General features: G+C 41.9%; 1 protein-coding gene across 1 annotated transcript in view; it reads right to left on the bottom strand.

The window, feature by feature from the left end:
• The window catches only part of HPX (hemopexin), a 114,428-nt gene extending 99,449 nt beyond the window's left edge, over nt 1-14,979 (bottom strand). Inside the window, exon 1 of the mRNA XM_088465366.1 lies at nt 14,850-14,979. The gene's annotated coding sequence lies outside the window, so the exon portion shown is untranslated. The remainder of the gene's footprint in view (nt 1-14,849) is intronic.
• Nucleotides 14,980-15,440: the final 461 nt, after the last annotated feature.

Here is a 15,440-nt window from a genome sequence, read left to right as displayed (position 1 = left end):
TGGGTACATTAGTACATTAGTATGGGGACATTAGTACATTAGTAAGGGGACATTAGTACATTAGTATAGGGACATTAGTACATTAGTATGGGGACATTAGTATATTAGTATAGGTACATTAGTATGGGTACATTAGTACATTAGTATGGGTACATTAGTACATTAGTATGGGGACATTAGTACATTTGTATAGGTACATTAGTATGGGTACATTAGTACATTAGTATGGGAATATTAGTACATTAGTATGGGAATATTAGTACATTAGTACATTAGTACATTAGTTTGGGGACATTAGTACATTAGTACATTAGTATGGGTACATTAGTACGGGTATATTAGTACATTAGTATGGGTACATTAGTACATTAGTATGGGGACATTAGTACATTAGTATGGGGACATTAGTACATTAGTATGGGGACATTAGTACATTAGTATGGGGACATTAGTATGGGTACATTAGTACATTAGTATGGGGACATTAGTACATTAGTATGGGGACATTACTAAGGGTACATTAGTACATTAGTATGGGGACATTAGTACATTAGTATAGGTACATTAGTATATTAGTATAGGTACATTAGTATGGGTACATTAGTACATTAGTATGGGGATATTAGTACATTAGTATGGGTACATTAGTACATTAGTATAGGTACATTAGTATGGGTACATTAGTACATTAGTATGGGTATATTAGTACATTAGTATAGGTACATTAGTATGGGTACATTAGTACATTAGTATGGGGATATTAGTACATTAGTATGGGGACATTAGTACATTAGTATAGGTACATTAGTACGGGTATATTAGTACATTAGTATGGGTACATTAGTATGGGTATAGTAGTACATTAGTATAGGTACATTAGTATGGGTATATTAGTACATTAGTATGGGTATATTTAGTACATTAGTATGGGTATATTATTACATTAGTATGGGTACATTAGTACATTAGTATAGGTACATTAGTACATTAGTACATTAGTATGGGGACATTAGTACATTAGTATAGGTACATTAGTACATTAGTATGGGTACATTAGTACATTAGTATGGGGACATTAGTACATTAGTAAGGGGACATTAGTACATTAGTATGGGGACATTAGTATATTAGTATAGGTACATTAGTATGGGTACATTAGTACATTAGTATGGGTACATTAGTACATTAGTATGGGGACATTATTACATTTGTATAGTTACATTAGTATGGGTACATTAGTATGGGTACATTAGTACATTAGTATGGGAATATTAGTACATTAGTATGGGTACATTAGTACATTAGTATGGGTACATTAGTACATTAGTATGGGGACATTAGTATGGGTACATTAGTACATTAGTGTGGGGACATTAGTACATTAGTATTGGTACATTAGTACATTAGTATGGGGACATTAGTACATTAGTATGGGGACATTACTAAGGGTACATTAGTACATTAGTATGGGGACATTAGTACATTAGTATAGGTACATTAGTATATTAGTATAGGTACATTAGTATGGGTACATTAGTACATTAGTATGGGGATATTAGTACATTAGTATGGGGACATTAGTATAGGTACATTAGTGTGGGTACATTAGTACGGGTATATTAGTACATTAGTATGGGTACATTAGTATGGGTATAGTAGTACATTAGTATGGGTACATTAGTACATTAGTATGGGTATATTAGTACATTAGTACTTTAGTATGGGTATATTAGTACATTAGTATGGGTACATTAGTACATTAGTACAGGTACATTAGTACATTAGTACATTAGTATGGGTATATTAGAACATTAGTATAGGTACATTAGTATGGGTACATTAGTACATTAGTATGGGGATATTAGTACATTAGTATGGGGACATTAGTACATTAGTATAGGTATATTAGTATGGGTACATTAGTACATTAGTATGGGTATATTAGTACATTAGTATGGGTACATTAGTATAGGTACATTAGTATGGGTACATTAGTATGGGTACATTAGTACATTAGTATGGGTACATTATTACATTAGTATAGGTACATTAGTATGGGTACATTAGTATGGGTATATTAGTACATTAGTATGGGTGCATTAGTATGGGTACATTAGTACATTAGTTCATTAGTATGGGGACATTAGTACATTAGTATGGGTACATTAGTATGGGGACATTAGTACATTAGTATAGGTACATTACTATGGGTACATTAGTACATTAGTATGGGGACATTAGTACATTAGTATGGGGACATTAGTACATTAGTATAGGTACATTAGTATGGGTACATTAGTATGGGGACATTAGTACATTAGTATGGGGACATTAGTACATTAGTATGGGGACATTAGTACATTAGTATGGGTACATTAGTATGAGTACATTAGTATGGGTACATTAGTACATTAGTATGGGTACATTAGTATGGGTACATTAGTACATTAGTATGGGTACATTAGTACATTAGTATTAGTAAATTAGTATGGGTACTTTAGTACATTAGTATGGGTACATTAGTATGGGTACATTAGTATATTAGTATAGGTACATTAGTATGGGTACATTAGTACATTAGTATGGGTATAGCAGTACATTAGTATGGGTACATTAGTACAGGTACATTAGTACATTAGTACATTAGTATGGGTATATTAGTACATTAGTACATTAGTACATTAGTATGGGGACATTAGTACATTAGTATGGGTACATTAGTATGGGTACATTAGTACATTACTATAGGTACATTAGTATGGGTATATTAGTACATTAGTGTGGGTACATTAGTACGGGTATATTAGTACATTAGTATGGGTACATTAGTATGGGTATAGTAGTACATTAGTATGGGTACATTAGTACATAAGTATGGGTATATTAGTACATTAGTACATTAGTATGGGTATATTAGTACATTAGTATGGGTACATTAGTTCATTAGTACAGGTACATTAGTACATTAGTACATTAGTATGGGGACATTAGTACATTAGTATAGGTACATTAGTATGGCTACATTAGTACATTAGTATGGGGACATTAGTACATTAGTAAGGGGACATTAGTACATTAGTATGGGGACATTAGTACATTAGTATATTAGTATAGTTACATTAGTATGGGTACATTAGTACATTAGTATGGGTACATTAGTACATTAGTATGGGGACATTAGTAGATTAGTATAGGTACATTAGTATGGGTACATTAGTATGGGTACATTAGTATAGGTTAGGGATGAGCGGGTTCGGTTCCCTGAGAACCGAACCCACCCGAACTTCGGGGATCCGGGGCGATCCGAGCCCAAGCTCGGATCTCCCTGTCTGCCCCGGATCCCTCTCCCGAGGTAAAACCTCGAGATCTGCTGTCGGATCTCGAGGTTTTGCCTCGAGCGGCCATTTAAAAAAAAATGCCTTTGCCTTTAATGGGCAAAGTGCTGATTGGCTGACAGAGCCGTCTGTCACGGCTCTCAGCCAATCAGCATTATGGTGCTCATTTGCATGTAGCACGGACTCGTGAGATCCGTGCTACATGCATCTGTGTGATTGACAGTGACACAGAGCACAGATGGGTCAGTGAGACCCGTCTGTGCTGCTGTGTATTTCAATGACACAGATGCACGCACGGACCAGGAGATCCGTGCTACTTGCATCTGTGTCATTGACACAGAGCACTAACGGGTCCGTGAGACCCGTCTGTGCTGCTGTGGTAAATAAAAAAAAAAAACCTGTGTAAAAAGAGAAAAAAATGGCGTCCTCCCCCCCAAAAAAAGAGCAACCAGCCCCGGGCATTAGTGACCCAGTGCTGGGTGTGCTTAAATACAGGGGACAAACGACATAGGGGTCCCCTGTACTTAAACACAACCAGCACCGGGCTAGTCAGAACCAGAGCTGGTTGCCAAAATACGGGGGACAAACGACGTAGGGGTCCCCCGTATTCTGCGCAACCAGCTCTGGGCTCTGATCCGGTCCTGGTTCTGGAAATACAGGGGAAAAAAATGAGTAGGGTTCCCCTGTATGTTCCAGAACCAGCACTGGACTTTTTCTAGCGGGGGGCTGATGCCACAGCCAGGGGAGCCCTTTCACCGGGCCCCCCAGCCGCAGCATCAGCCCTGACCGCTAGTCAGCCCAGGCCGGGGATCCCTGGAGAGCTGGGGACCCCCCCAATAAAGGGGTCACCCTCTCCAGGGCACCCCAGGCCCAGGCTGATAGCCCGGGGCTATCCCCGCCACCCCTGGTGGCGGTGGGTGGCGGGTTGATTGTGTGGTGTGGTGTAAATAAAGAATATCAAACATTGTCTTTACAAGTAGAACTGCAAGTCCCAGCAAGCCTGCCCCGCATGCTGGTACTTGGAGAACCACAAGTACCAGCATGCAGGGCATTAAGGGCCCACTAGTACCTGTAGTTCACCTGTAAAAAAATGTTTAAAAAAAACACAGGACACACACACCGTGACAGTATAAGTTTATTAAACATACATACACACACACACATGTACACATACTCACCTATGTAACCTGTAGCATCGGTCCACTTGTCCGGTAAAGTATCCATAGGGGACCTGTGAAAAAAAACATACTCACCATCTCCTATGCGAGGTTCTGTCCTCTTCGTTCCAAAGTAGGCATCCCCGGACTTGGCAAAAAAAAAAAAACGAAAACGCGATCCACGAACTTAGTACCGTTCTATAGAACGGTACTTCCCGAATGAGAGCTTAGCGGCGGGGTATCACCATGGAAACCCCGCTGCTAAGCGTTCATTGGCTGAGAGAGGCCATCTCCCGTCTCTCTCAGCCAATGAACGGCTCCCTCCATTGTAGTCAATGCTGGGAGCCGCAAGGTTATTAAAGTTTACCCTGCGGTTCCCACCATTGACTACAATGGAGGGAGCCGTTCATTGGCTGAGAGACGGGAGATGACCTCTCTCAGCCAATGAACGCTTAGCAGCGGGGTTTCCATGGTGATACCCCGCCGCTAAGCTCTCATTCGGGAAGTACCGTTCTATAGAACGGTACTAAGTTCGTGGATCGCGTTTTCGTTTTTTTTTTTTTGCCAAGTCCGGGGATGCCTACTTTGGAACGAAGAGGACAGAACCTCGCATAGGAGATGGTGAGTATGTTTTTTTTCACAGGTCCCCTAGGGATACTTTACCGGACAAGTGGACCGATGCTACAGGTTACATAGGTGAGTATGTGTACATGTGTGTGTGTGTATGTATGTTTAATAAACTTATACTGTCACGGTGTGTGTGTCCTGTGTTTTTTTAAACATTTTTTTTACAGGTGAACTACAGGTACTAGTGGGCCCTTAATGCCCTGCATGCTGGTACTTGTGGTTCTCCAAGTACCAGCATGCGGGGCAGGCTAGCTGGGACTTGCAGTTCTACTTGTAAAGACAATGTTTGATATTCTTTATTTACACCACACCACACAATCAACCCGCCACCCACCGCCACCAGGGGTGGCGGGGATAGCCCCGGGCTATCAGCCTGGGCCTGGGGTGCCCTGGAGAGGGTGACCCCTTTATTGGGGGGGTCCCCAGCTCTCCAGGGATCCCCGGCCTGGGCTGACTAGCGGTCAGGGTTGATGCTGCGGCTGGGGGGCCCGGTGAAAGGGCTCCCCTGGCTGTGGCATCAGCCCCCCGCTAGAAAAAGTCCAGTGCTGGTTCTGGAACATACAGGGGAACCCTACTCATTTTTTGTCCCCTATATTTCCAGAACCAGGACCGGATCAGAGCCCAGAGCTGGTTGCGCAGAATACAGGGGACCCCTACGTCGTTTGTCCCCCGTATTTTGGCAACCAGTGCTGGTTCTGACTAGCCCGGTGCTGGTTGTGCTTAAGTACAGGGGACCCCTACGTTGTTTGTCCCCTGTATTTAAGCACACCCAGCACTGGGTCACTAATGCCCGGGGCTGGTTGCTCTTTTTTGGGGGGGTGCACGCCATTTTTTTCTTTTCTTACACAGGTTTTTTTTTTTTTTTTTACCACAGCAGCACAGACGGGTCTCACGGACCTGTCATTGCTCTGTGCCAATCACACAGATGCATGTAGCACGGATCTCCCGGGTTCGTGCTACATGCAAATGGGCACCATAACGCTGATTGGCTTCCTGTCTGCCACTGCAGTGCCACTCCTAGATGGGCCACGTGTTTGTGCCGCCCCCTTGTGTCGCTTAGCATAGTCATCCAGCTTCCTCGGTACAACCTTTTGGCCTAAAAACAATATTGTGAGGTGTTCAGAATAGAGTGGAAATGAGTGGAAATTAATGTTATTGGGGTTATTAATAGCGTAGGAACAAAAAAAGGCCCATTTATGTGATTTTAGCGGGTTTTTTTTATTTTTTAAGAAAAAATCCAGATCCAAAACACAAAACCCAGAACCCAAAACACGGAAGGGTGGTTTTGGCAAAACCAATCCAGATCCAAAACACGAAGAAAGATCCAGATCCAAAACCAAAACACAAAACACGAAAAGTGTCCGGTGCACACCCCTAGTATAGGTACATTAGTACATTAGTATGGGAATATTAGTACATTAGTATGGGTACATTAGTATGGGTACATTAGTATGGGAATATTAGTACATTAGTATATTAGTACATTAGTATGGGGACATTAGTACATTAGTATGGGTACATTAGTACAGGTATATTAGTACATTAGTATGGGTACATTTGTACATTAGTATGGGTACATTAGTACATTAGTATGGGGACATTAGAACATTAGTATGGGTACATTAGTACATTAGTATGGGTACATTAGTACATTAGTATGGGGACCTTAGTATGGGTACATTAGTACATTACTATGGGTACATTAGTATGGGTACATTAGTACATTAGTATGGGGACATTAGTACATTAGTATGGGGACATTAGTACATTAGTATGGGGACATTACTAAGGGTACATTAGCACATTAGTATGGGGACATTAGTACATTAGTATAGGTACATTAGTATGGGTACATTAGTATGGGGACATTAGTACATTAGTATAGGTACATTAGTATGGGTACATTAGTACATTAGTATGGGTATATTAGTACATTAGTATGGCTACATTAGTATGGGTACATTAGTACATTAGTATGGGTACATTATTACATTAGTATAGGTATATTAGAATGGGTACATTAGTATGGGTATATTAGTACATTAGTACATTAGTATGGGTACATTAGTGCATTAGTATGGGTACATTAGTACATTAGTTCATTAGTATGGGGACATTAGTACATTAGTATGGGGACATTAGTACATTAGTATAGGTACATTACTATGGGTACATTAGTACATTAGTATGGGGACATTAGTAAGGGGACATTAGTACATTAGTATGGGTACATTAGTATGGGTACATTAGTACATTAGTATGGGGACATTAGTACATTAGTACATTAGTATGGGTACATTAGTACATTAGTATGGGTACATTAGTACATTAGTACGAGTACATTAGTACATTAGTATGGGTACATTAGTACATTAGTACATTAGTATGGGTACATTAGTACATTAGTATGGGTACATTAGTATGAGTACATTAGTATGGGTACATTAGTACATTAGTATGGGTACATTAGTATGAGTACATTAGTACATTAGTATGGGTACATTAGTATGGGTACATTAGTACATTAGTATGGGTACATTAGTATGGGTACATTAGTACATTAGTATTAGTAAATTAGTATGGGTACATTAGTACATTAGTATGGGTACATTAGTACATTAGTACATTAGTATGGGTACATTAGTACATTAGTATAGGTACATTAGTACATTAGTATAGGTACATTAGTACATTAGTATGGGTACATTAGTATATTAGTATGGGTACATTAGTACATTAGTATGGGTACATTAGTACATTAGTATAGGTACATTAGTATGGATACATTAGTATGGGTATATTAGTACCTTAGTATGAGTACATTAGTATGGGTACATTAGTATGGGTACATTAGTATAGGTACATTAGTACATTAGTATGGGTACATTAGTATGGGTACATTAGTATGGGTACATTAGTATATTAGTATGGGTACATTAGTATGGGTACATTAGTATAGGTACATTAGTACATTAGTATGGGTACATTAGTACATTAGTACATTAGTATATTAGTATGAGTACATTAGTATGGATACATTAGTACATTAGTACATTAGTATGGGTACATTAGTACATTAGTACATTAGTATGGGTACATTAGTACATTAGTACATTAGTATAGGTACATTAGTACATTAGTATGGGTATATTAGTACATTAGTATAGGTACATTAGTACTTTAGTATGGGTACATTAGTACATTAGTATAGGTACATTAGTACATTAGTATGGGTACATTAGTACTTTAGTATGGGTACATTAGTACTTTAGTATGGGTACATTAGTACATTAGTATGGGTACATTAGTATGGGTACATTAGTACGGGTATATTAGTACATTAGTATGGGTACATTAGTACTTTAGTATGGGTATATTAGTACATTAGTATGAGTACATTAGTATGAGTACATTAGTATGGGTACATTAGTATGGGTACATTAGTACATTAGTATGGGTATATTAGTATAGGTACATTAGTATGGGTACATTAGTATGGGTACATTAGTATAGGTATATTAGTACATTAGTATAGGTACATTAGTACATTAGTGTGGGTACATTAGTACTTTAGTATGGGTACATTAGTATATTAGTATGGGTACATTAGTACATTAGTATGGGTACATTAGTATGGGTACATTAGTACATTAGTATAGGTACATTAGTATGGATACATTAGTATGGGTATATTAGTACATTAGTATGGGTATATTTATTAGTATATGTACATTAGTATATTAGTATGGGTACATTAGTTTGGGTACATTAGTATAGGTACATTAGTATGGGTACATTAGTATATTAGTATGGGTACATTAGTATGGGTACATTAGTATAGGTACATTAGTATGGGTACATTAGTACATTAGTATATTAGTATGAGTACATTAGTATGGGTACATTAGTACATTAGTATGGGTACATTAGTATGGATACATTAGTATATTAGTATGGGTACATTAGTATATTAGTATGAGTACATTAGTATGGGTACATTAGTACATTAGTATGGGTACATTAGTATGGATACATTAGTATGGGTACATTAGTACATTAGTATGGGTATATTAGTACATTAGTACATTAGTATGGGTACATTAGTACATTAGTATGGGTATATTAGTACATTAGTATAGGTACATTTGTATGGGTACATTAGTAAATTAGTATGGGTACATTAGTACATTAGTATGGGTATATTAGTACATTAGTATGGGTACATTAGTACATTAGTATGGGTATATTAGTACATTAGTATAGGTACATTTGTATGGGTACATTAGTACATTAGTATGGGTACATTAGTACATTAGTATGGGTACATTAGTACACTAGTATGGGTACATTAGTATGGGTACATTAGTACTTTAGTATGGGTATATTAGTACATTAGTATGAGTACATTAGTATGAGTACATTAGTATGGGTACATTAGTACATTAGTATGGGTATATTAGTATAGGTACATTAGTATGGGTACATTAGTATGGGTACATTAGTATAGGTACATTAGTACTTTAGCATGGGTACATTAGTATATTAGTATGGGTACATTAGTACATTAGTATGGGTATATTAGTATAGGTACATTAGTACATTAGTATGGGTACATTAGTATAGGTACATTAGTACATTAGTATGGGTACATTAGTACTTTAGCATGGGTACATTAGTATATTAGTATGGGTACATTAGTACATTAGTATGGGTACATTAGTATGGGTACATTAGTACATTAGTATAGGTACATTAGTATGGATACATTAGTATGGGTATATTAGTACATTAGTATGGGTATATTAGTATAGGTACATTAGTACATTAGTATGGGTACATTAGTATGGGTACATTAGTATAGGTACATTAGTATATTAGTATGGGTACATTAGTATGGGTACATTAGTATAGGTACATTAGTACATTAGTATGGGTACATTAGTACATTAGTATATTAGTATGAGTACATTAGTATGGGTACATTAGTACATTAGTATGGGTACATTAGTATGGATACATTAGTATATTAGTATGGGTACATTAGTATATTAGTATGAGTACATTAGTATGGGTACATTAGTACATTAGTATGGGTACATTAGTATGGATACATTAGTATATTAGTATGGGTACATTAGTATATTAGTATGAGTACATTAGTATGGGTACATTAGTACATTAGTATGGGTACATTAGTATGGATACATTAGTATGGGTACATTAGTATGGGTACATTAGTACATTAGTATGGGTATATTAGTACATTAGTATATTAGTATGAGTACATTAGTATGGGTACATTAGTACATTAGTATGGGTACATTAGTATGGGTACATTAGTACATTAGTATAGGTACATTTGTATGGGTACATTTGTAAATTAGTATGGGTACATTAGTATAGGTACATTAGTACATTAGTATGGGTACATTAGTATGGGTACATTAGTATGGGGATATGTAAATTATGGTATTTATTAAATTCCAACAATTATGTATTTTCGGAATTAGATCGAGTTACTATCCAGTGCTGTGAGAGAGGCGAATAGCAGGTAAAACTTATCAGCATGGGCAGGTCCCCCGGCGTCTTCTTCTGGTGCTCTGGTCCATCCTCTGGCTCCAGTGGCTGCTCTGACGCTGTTCTCCCAGTAGAACACAAAGTTTAGAAGAAAAAAAAAAAACAAGCGCTTTTTCTAAACTATACTATGGGCCTGATGCAGAGTTGGGTATAGTGGCCCTGATTCAGATCCGGACGCTCTGAAAGAGCGCTCGCTCTGAATCAGGGTAGTTTTTGTTTTGTTTTTGTGCGGCCCCCATGACCACCCACAGCTATTGCGAGCTGCCAGGATGATTGTCACGATGGTCAAGACCATCTGGCTTGCGACGAGACCCTTGTGGCAGGGTCTCGTGGCCGCAAGCCCCAGAGAGCTTCTGGCTCTAATAGAGCTGGAAGCTCTCCCACTGACATCACTGGTGATATCAGTGGGGCCGCCCACAAATGGTAGGCATTCGTATGGGATCGCCCCCATTTGTGAAACCTCCCCCATGCCACGCCTCCAAAACAGTGTGAGCTGTCAATCAAAATAGACAGCCGTCCCCTTTTGGTGCGAGATCCAGAGTAATAATAAAGCTGGGCAGTATTTGTGGGCTACATGCAAAAGCAGCCAGTATTTACCCCACATGCAAAAAAAAAATATATGTATTTACACCCCTTGCATTGCAACATGGTTTGTTCAGGTTCACAGTTGAGAGAGAGATCTCACTCCCTAGTCTGACTCAGGCCCTGTGTGCTGCCAGGACAACACAGTGTAAGAGCAGCCACCAGAGCTGGAGATGCTGCAGCAGGCAGGTAAGTGCAGGACAGGGGGGAGACACAAAATTACTGCAGCTGTAGGTATTGCTTCACATGCACAGCACTGATTACAGCTGCGGTAAGGTAGAGCACTGATTACAGCTGGGGTAAGGTAGAGCACTGATTACAGCTGGGGTAAGGTAGAGCACTGATTACAGCTGGGGTAAGGTAGAGCACTGATTACAGCTGGGGTAAGGTAGAGCGCTGATTACAGCTGCGGTAAGGTAGAGCGCTGATTACAGCTGCGGTAAGGTAGAGCGCTGATTACAGCTGCGGTACGATAGAGCGCTGATTACAGCTGCGGTAAGGTAGAGCGCTGAGTACAGCTGCGGTAAGGTAGAGCGCTGAGTACAGCTGGGCTAAGGTAGAGCGCTGAGTACAGCTGCGGTAAGGTAGAGCGCTGAGTACAGCTGCGGTAAGGTAGAGCGCTGAGTACAGCTGAGGTAAGGTAGAGCGCTGATTACAGCTGCGGTAAGGTAGAGCGCTGATTACAGCTGCGGTAAGGTAGAGCGCTGATTACAGCTGCGGTAAGGTAGAGCGCTGATTACACTGGGGTAAGGTGGGGCGCTGATTACAGCTGGGGTAAGGTGGGGTGCTGATTACAGCTGGGGTAAGGTAGAGCACTGATTACAGCTGGGGTAAGGTAGAGCACTGATTACAGCTGCGGTATGGTAGAGCACTGATTACAGCTGGGGTAAGGTAGAGCACTGATTACAGCTGCGGTAAGGTAGAGCACTGATTACAGCTGGGGTAAGGTAGAGCGCTGATACAGCTGAGGTAAGGTAGAGCGCTGATTACAGCTGCGGTAAGGCAGAGCGCTGATTACAGCTGGGGTAAGGTAGAGCGCTGATTACAGCTGCGGTAAGGTAGAGCACTGATTACAGCTGGGGTAAGGTAGAGCGCTGATTACAGCTGGGGTAAGGTAGAGCATTGATTACAGCTGCGGTAAGGTAGAGCGCTGATTACAGCTGCGGTAACGTAGAGCACTGAGTACAGCTGAGGTAAGGTAGAGCACTGATTACAGCTGCGGTAAGGTAGAGCACTGATTACAGCTGCGGTAAGGTAGAGCGCTGAGTACAGCTGAGGTAAGGTGGGGCACTGATTACAGCTGGGGTAAGGTGGGGCACTGATTACAGCTGGGGTAAGGTAGGTATAGGCAGGGAAAAGAATCCGTTTCCCGAAATGCTGTCATCGCAAAAATGACAGCCTTTGGGAATAGATAGTTATGGGAAGGAGGAATGATGGATCCCCCGGTAATTAGGTAGAACTCCATGCCAGCTCTAACCCTAAGTACCTCCAGAGAAATTTAGATATGATGAATAGGCCCCTGTATTTGAAATGCACCACATTACACAATCAGCCCAGTACCCACGCCCAGGGGTGCCGGGGATAGCCACAGCCATCAGCCTCACGTGCCATGGAGAGGGGATGCCTTTATTGGGGGGTCCCCAGCTCCCCCAGGATCCCGGCCTGGGCTGACTAGCAGTCAGGGTTGACGCTTTGGCTGGGGGGTGGCAACCTTTAAATTATTTTTTTCCGTGGCTGCCGCCACCCCAGGACTTTGTCATCTTGTTGGGTGCCAACCCGCTAGGGCTTTGGCATCTTCATCTGGCGGGCACAACCCACCAGGGCTCCAGCATATTCGTCTGGGGAGCGGCGGCCTTTGAGCTCTTTTTCATGGCTGCCACCACCCCAGGACTTCGTCGTCTCTGCCTGGCGGGCGGTAGCCCACCAGGGGATTGGCTTTTTTCATGGTGGGCGCCAATTTGCCAGGGCTTCGGCATCTTCACCTAGGGCAGTGTTGGCTAACCTTGACACTCCAGCTGTTGTGGAACTATATATCCCAGCATGCCCTGCCACAGTTTTAGCATGCCCTAATAGCAAAACTGTAGCAGTGCATGCTGGGTTATGTAGTTCCATAATAGCTGGAGTGTCAAGGTTAGCCAACACTGACCTAGGGGGTGCAGGAAATTACCTCTATTATGCAGCTGCCACCTCCCTACGGCTGCTGGTGTCATTGTCACCTAGTGGGCAGCAGCCTGTGTCAGCTATTTTGTATGGTAGCCACCCACTAGGACTTCCAGCATCGTCTTTCTTTGGGAGATCTTGACAGCTCCCTCTCTGCCGCCGGACTGCCATGCCACTGCCTCGTGCTGGCTTATATTAGCCAGCCGAAGGGGCCGGGCGATGACATCTTTGAATTTCAAAAATTGTGCTGAGGTGCCATTTTTGAAATGGGCTCTGCTGCAGAACTCTGCAGAACGGCTGGCAGGGACTGGATCCTCTCGGATACAGGCCTGCTGCCAACACTCGCACAGACCCCGGATCCCGCAGCCCACTCCACCGCCGTCACTGATGCCCGCCAATGATTCCACCTGCTGCCATTACCGGGTCACCCCACCGCTAAGGCCTGCAAAAGGCAGCCATCTTGGTGAAGCCACAGTGAGTACAACCTGCTGGAGGCTCCTACTGAGGCTGCGCAACAAGTTGATTCATATCTCTATAATGGCGCAATTGTAAAGTAAGTTTAAAAACTGTAACTTTCTCAACTACCTAACCCCCAAAATGCCCTACCCTGGAACAATAGCTACCTAATAAAACAAACCCCAAGTCTAAATTCACCCCCTATCCTGAGTTAGGCCTTCCCAAAAAAACCCATAGAGAACAGCAGCAAAGTGGTCCTAAGTGAGTGTCAGAAAAAAGTGACAGTTGAGGATTTGGGAGTAATATAAATCTCCATCACCCTGATATTTGGCATGTAGCACCGAGCGACAGCTCTACCCGCCTGTACCAAATTTCAGCTCGGTACCTCCAATAGCTTTTGAGGTGTAGCCCCTTAAACACCCTGCCCCCCCCTCTGGAATTCTCTATGGGAGAATTGCAATTTTTTAGATGCAGCCTTAATATAAGGGCACGCCCGTGCCATTATATATATATATATATATATATATATATAGGCTTGATTATGATACATACTATGTATAGGTGTAATACCCCAGTGCGAGTGGATTATATAAAAAAATGTTCTTAGATGTGTTTTAAAAAAAGTGTATTACAATTATATGCTGATTTTCCTATAAGACTGAGTGGGGGGTTCTGAATTCCCAACATGGTAACAGGGAGCTCACCCTTTCAAATGCCTATTAGGGGTCAGGAACTGTGTGTACAGACCCTGCAGCAGTGACAGGGTTAAGTGCTGCTGCTGAAAGTAAGATAGCTGGAGGACACTGGAGAGGACAGAGAGAAGCGCGTGGGCCTGGCGGGAAGGGAGCTGGCACGTGCAGGGAGAGAGATGAGGTCTATAAAAGAGCCGCTCTCCCCAACGGTCAGGAGGACTGTGTGAGGTAACCATCTGCGGAGGCAGCGCAGCGCTGTTTACCTGCGCTCCTGAGGAGACCAGCAAGCAGCAGCTCCGGCTCAGAGGTAGCAGGAGACTGTGACAGACGGAGCTGACAGTCCCTCCTCCCCATGAGGCAGGCAGTGGGCACCAGCCCGAGGAATGGACCTTCCCCCAGTGAGTGCAGAGCTTGAGGCAGGCTCTCCGAGGAAAGAAGATAACTCTGTCACTGACAGACTGGGCCCTACACTTCAGCTGACAGCTCTAATCAATCCCTTATCAGCAGCTGTGTTAAGGACAGAGAGGCTCTATTCAGTATCACCTGCACACTCCCACAGAACAGCTGTAGGGACAGAAAGCAATAAAACTTAACCAGTTAATGACAGAATGTTCAGCAAGCCTGAACATTCTGTGCTGTGCGCTCGAAACCGGGTCGATGGTGGGCCAGTGCGCATGCACGAGACCCGGATAGTGACAGGCAATCAGTCTCTCCGGGTCTCGTACCAAAGGGGGCGTGCTGTCGATGTTGAGTGACAGCTCACCCCCTTCTGTTAGAGCCGAAAGCTCTCTGGGGCTTGCGGCAACGAGACCCTACCACAAGGGTCTCGTCGCAAGCCCGATGGTCGCGATGGT

Source organism: Taudactylus pleione, unplaced genomic scaffold (assembly GCF_031769625.1).
Source record: "Taudactylus pleione unplaced genomic scaffold, aTauple2 ptg001978l, whole genome shotgun sequence".
In the NCBI taxonomy this organism is placed as follows: domain Eukaryota; kingdom Metazoa; phylum Chordata; class Amphibia; order Anura; family Myobatrachidae; genus Taudactylus; species Taudactylus pleione.
Note: the sequence above shows the minus strand (reverse complement) of the source record. Positions and strands in the feature narration are given on the sequence as shown.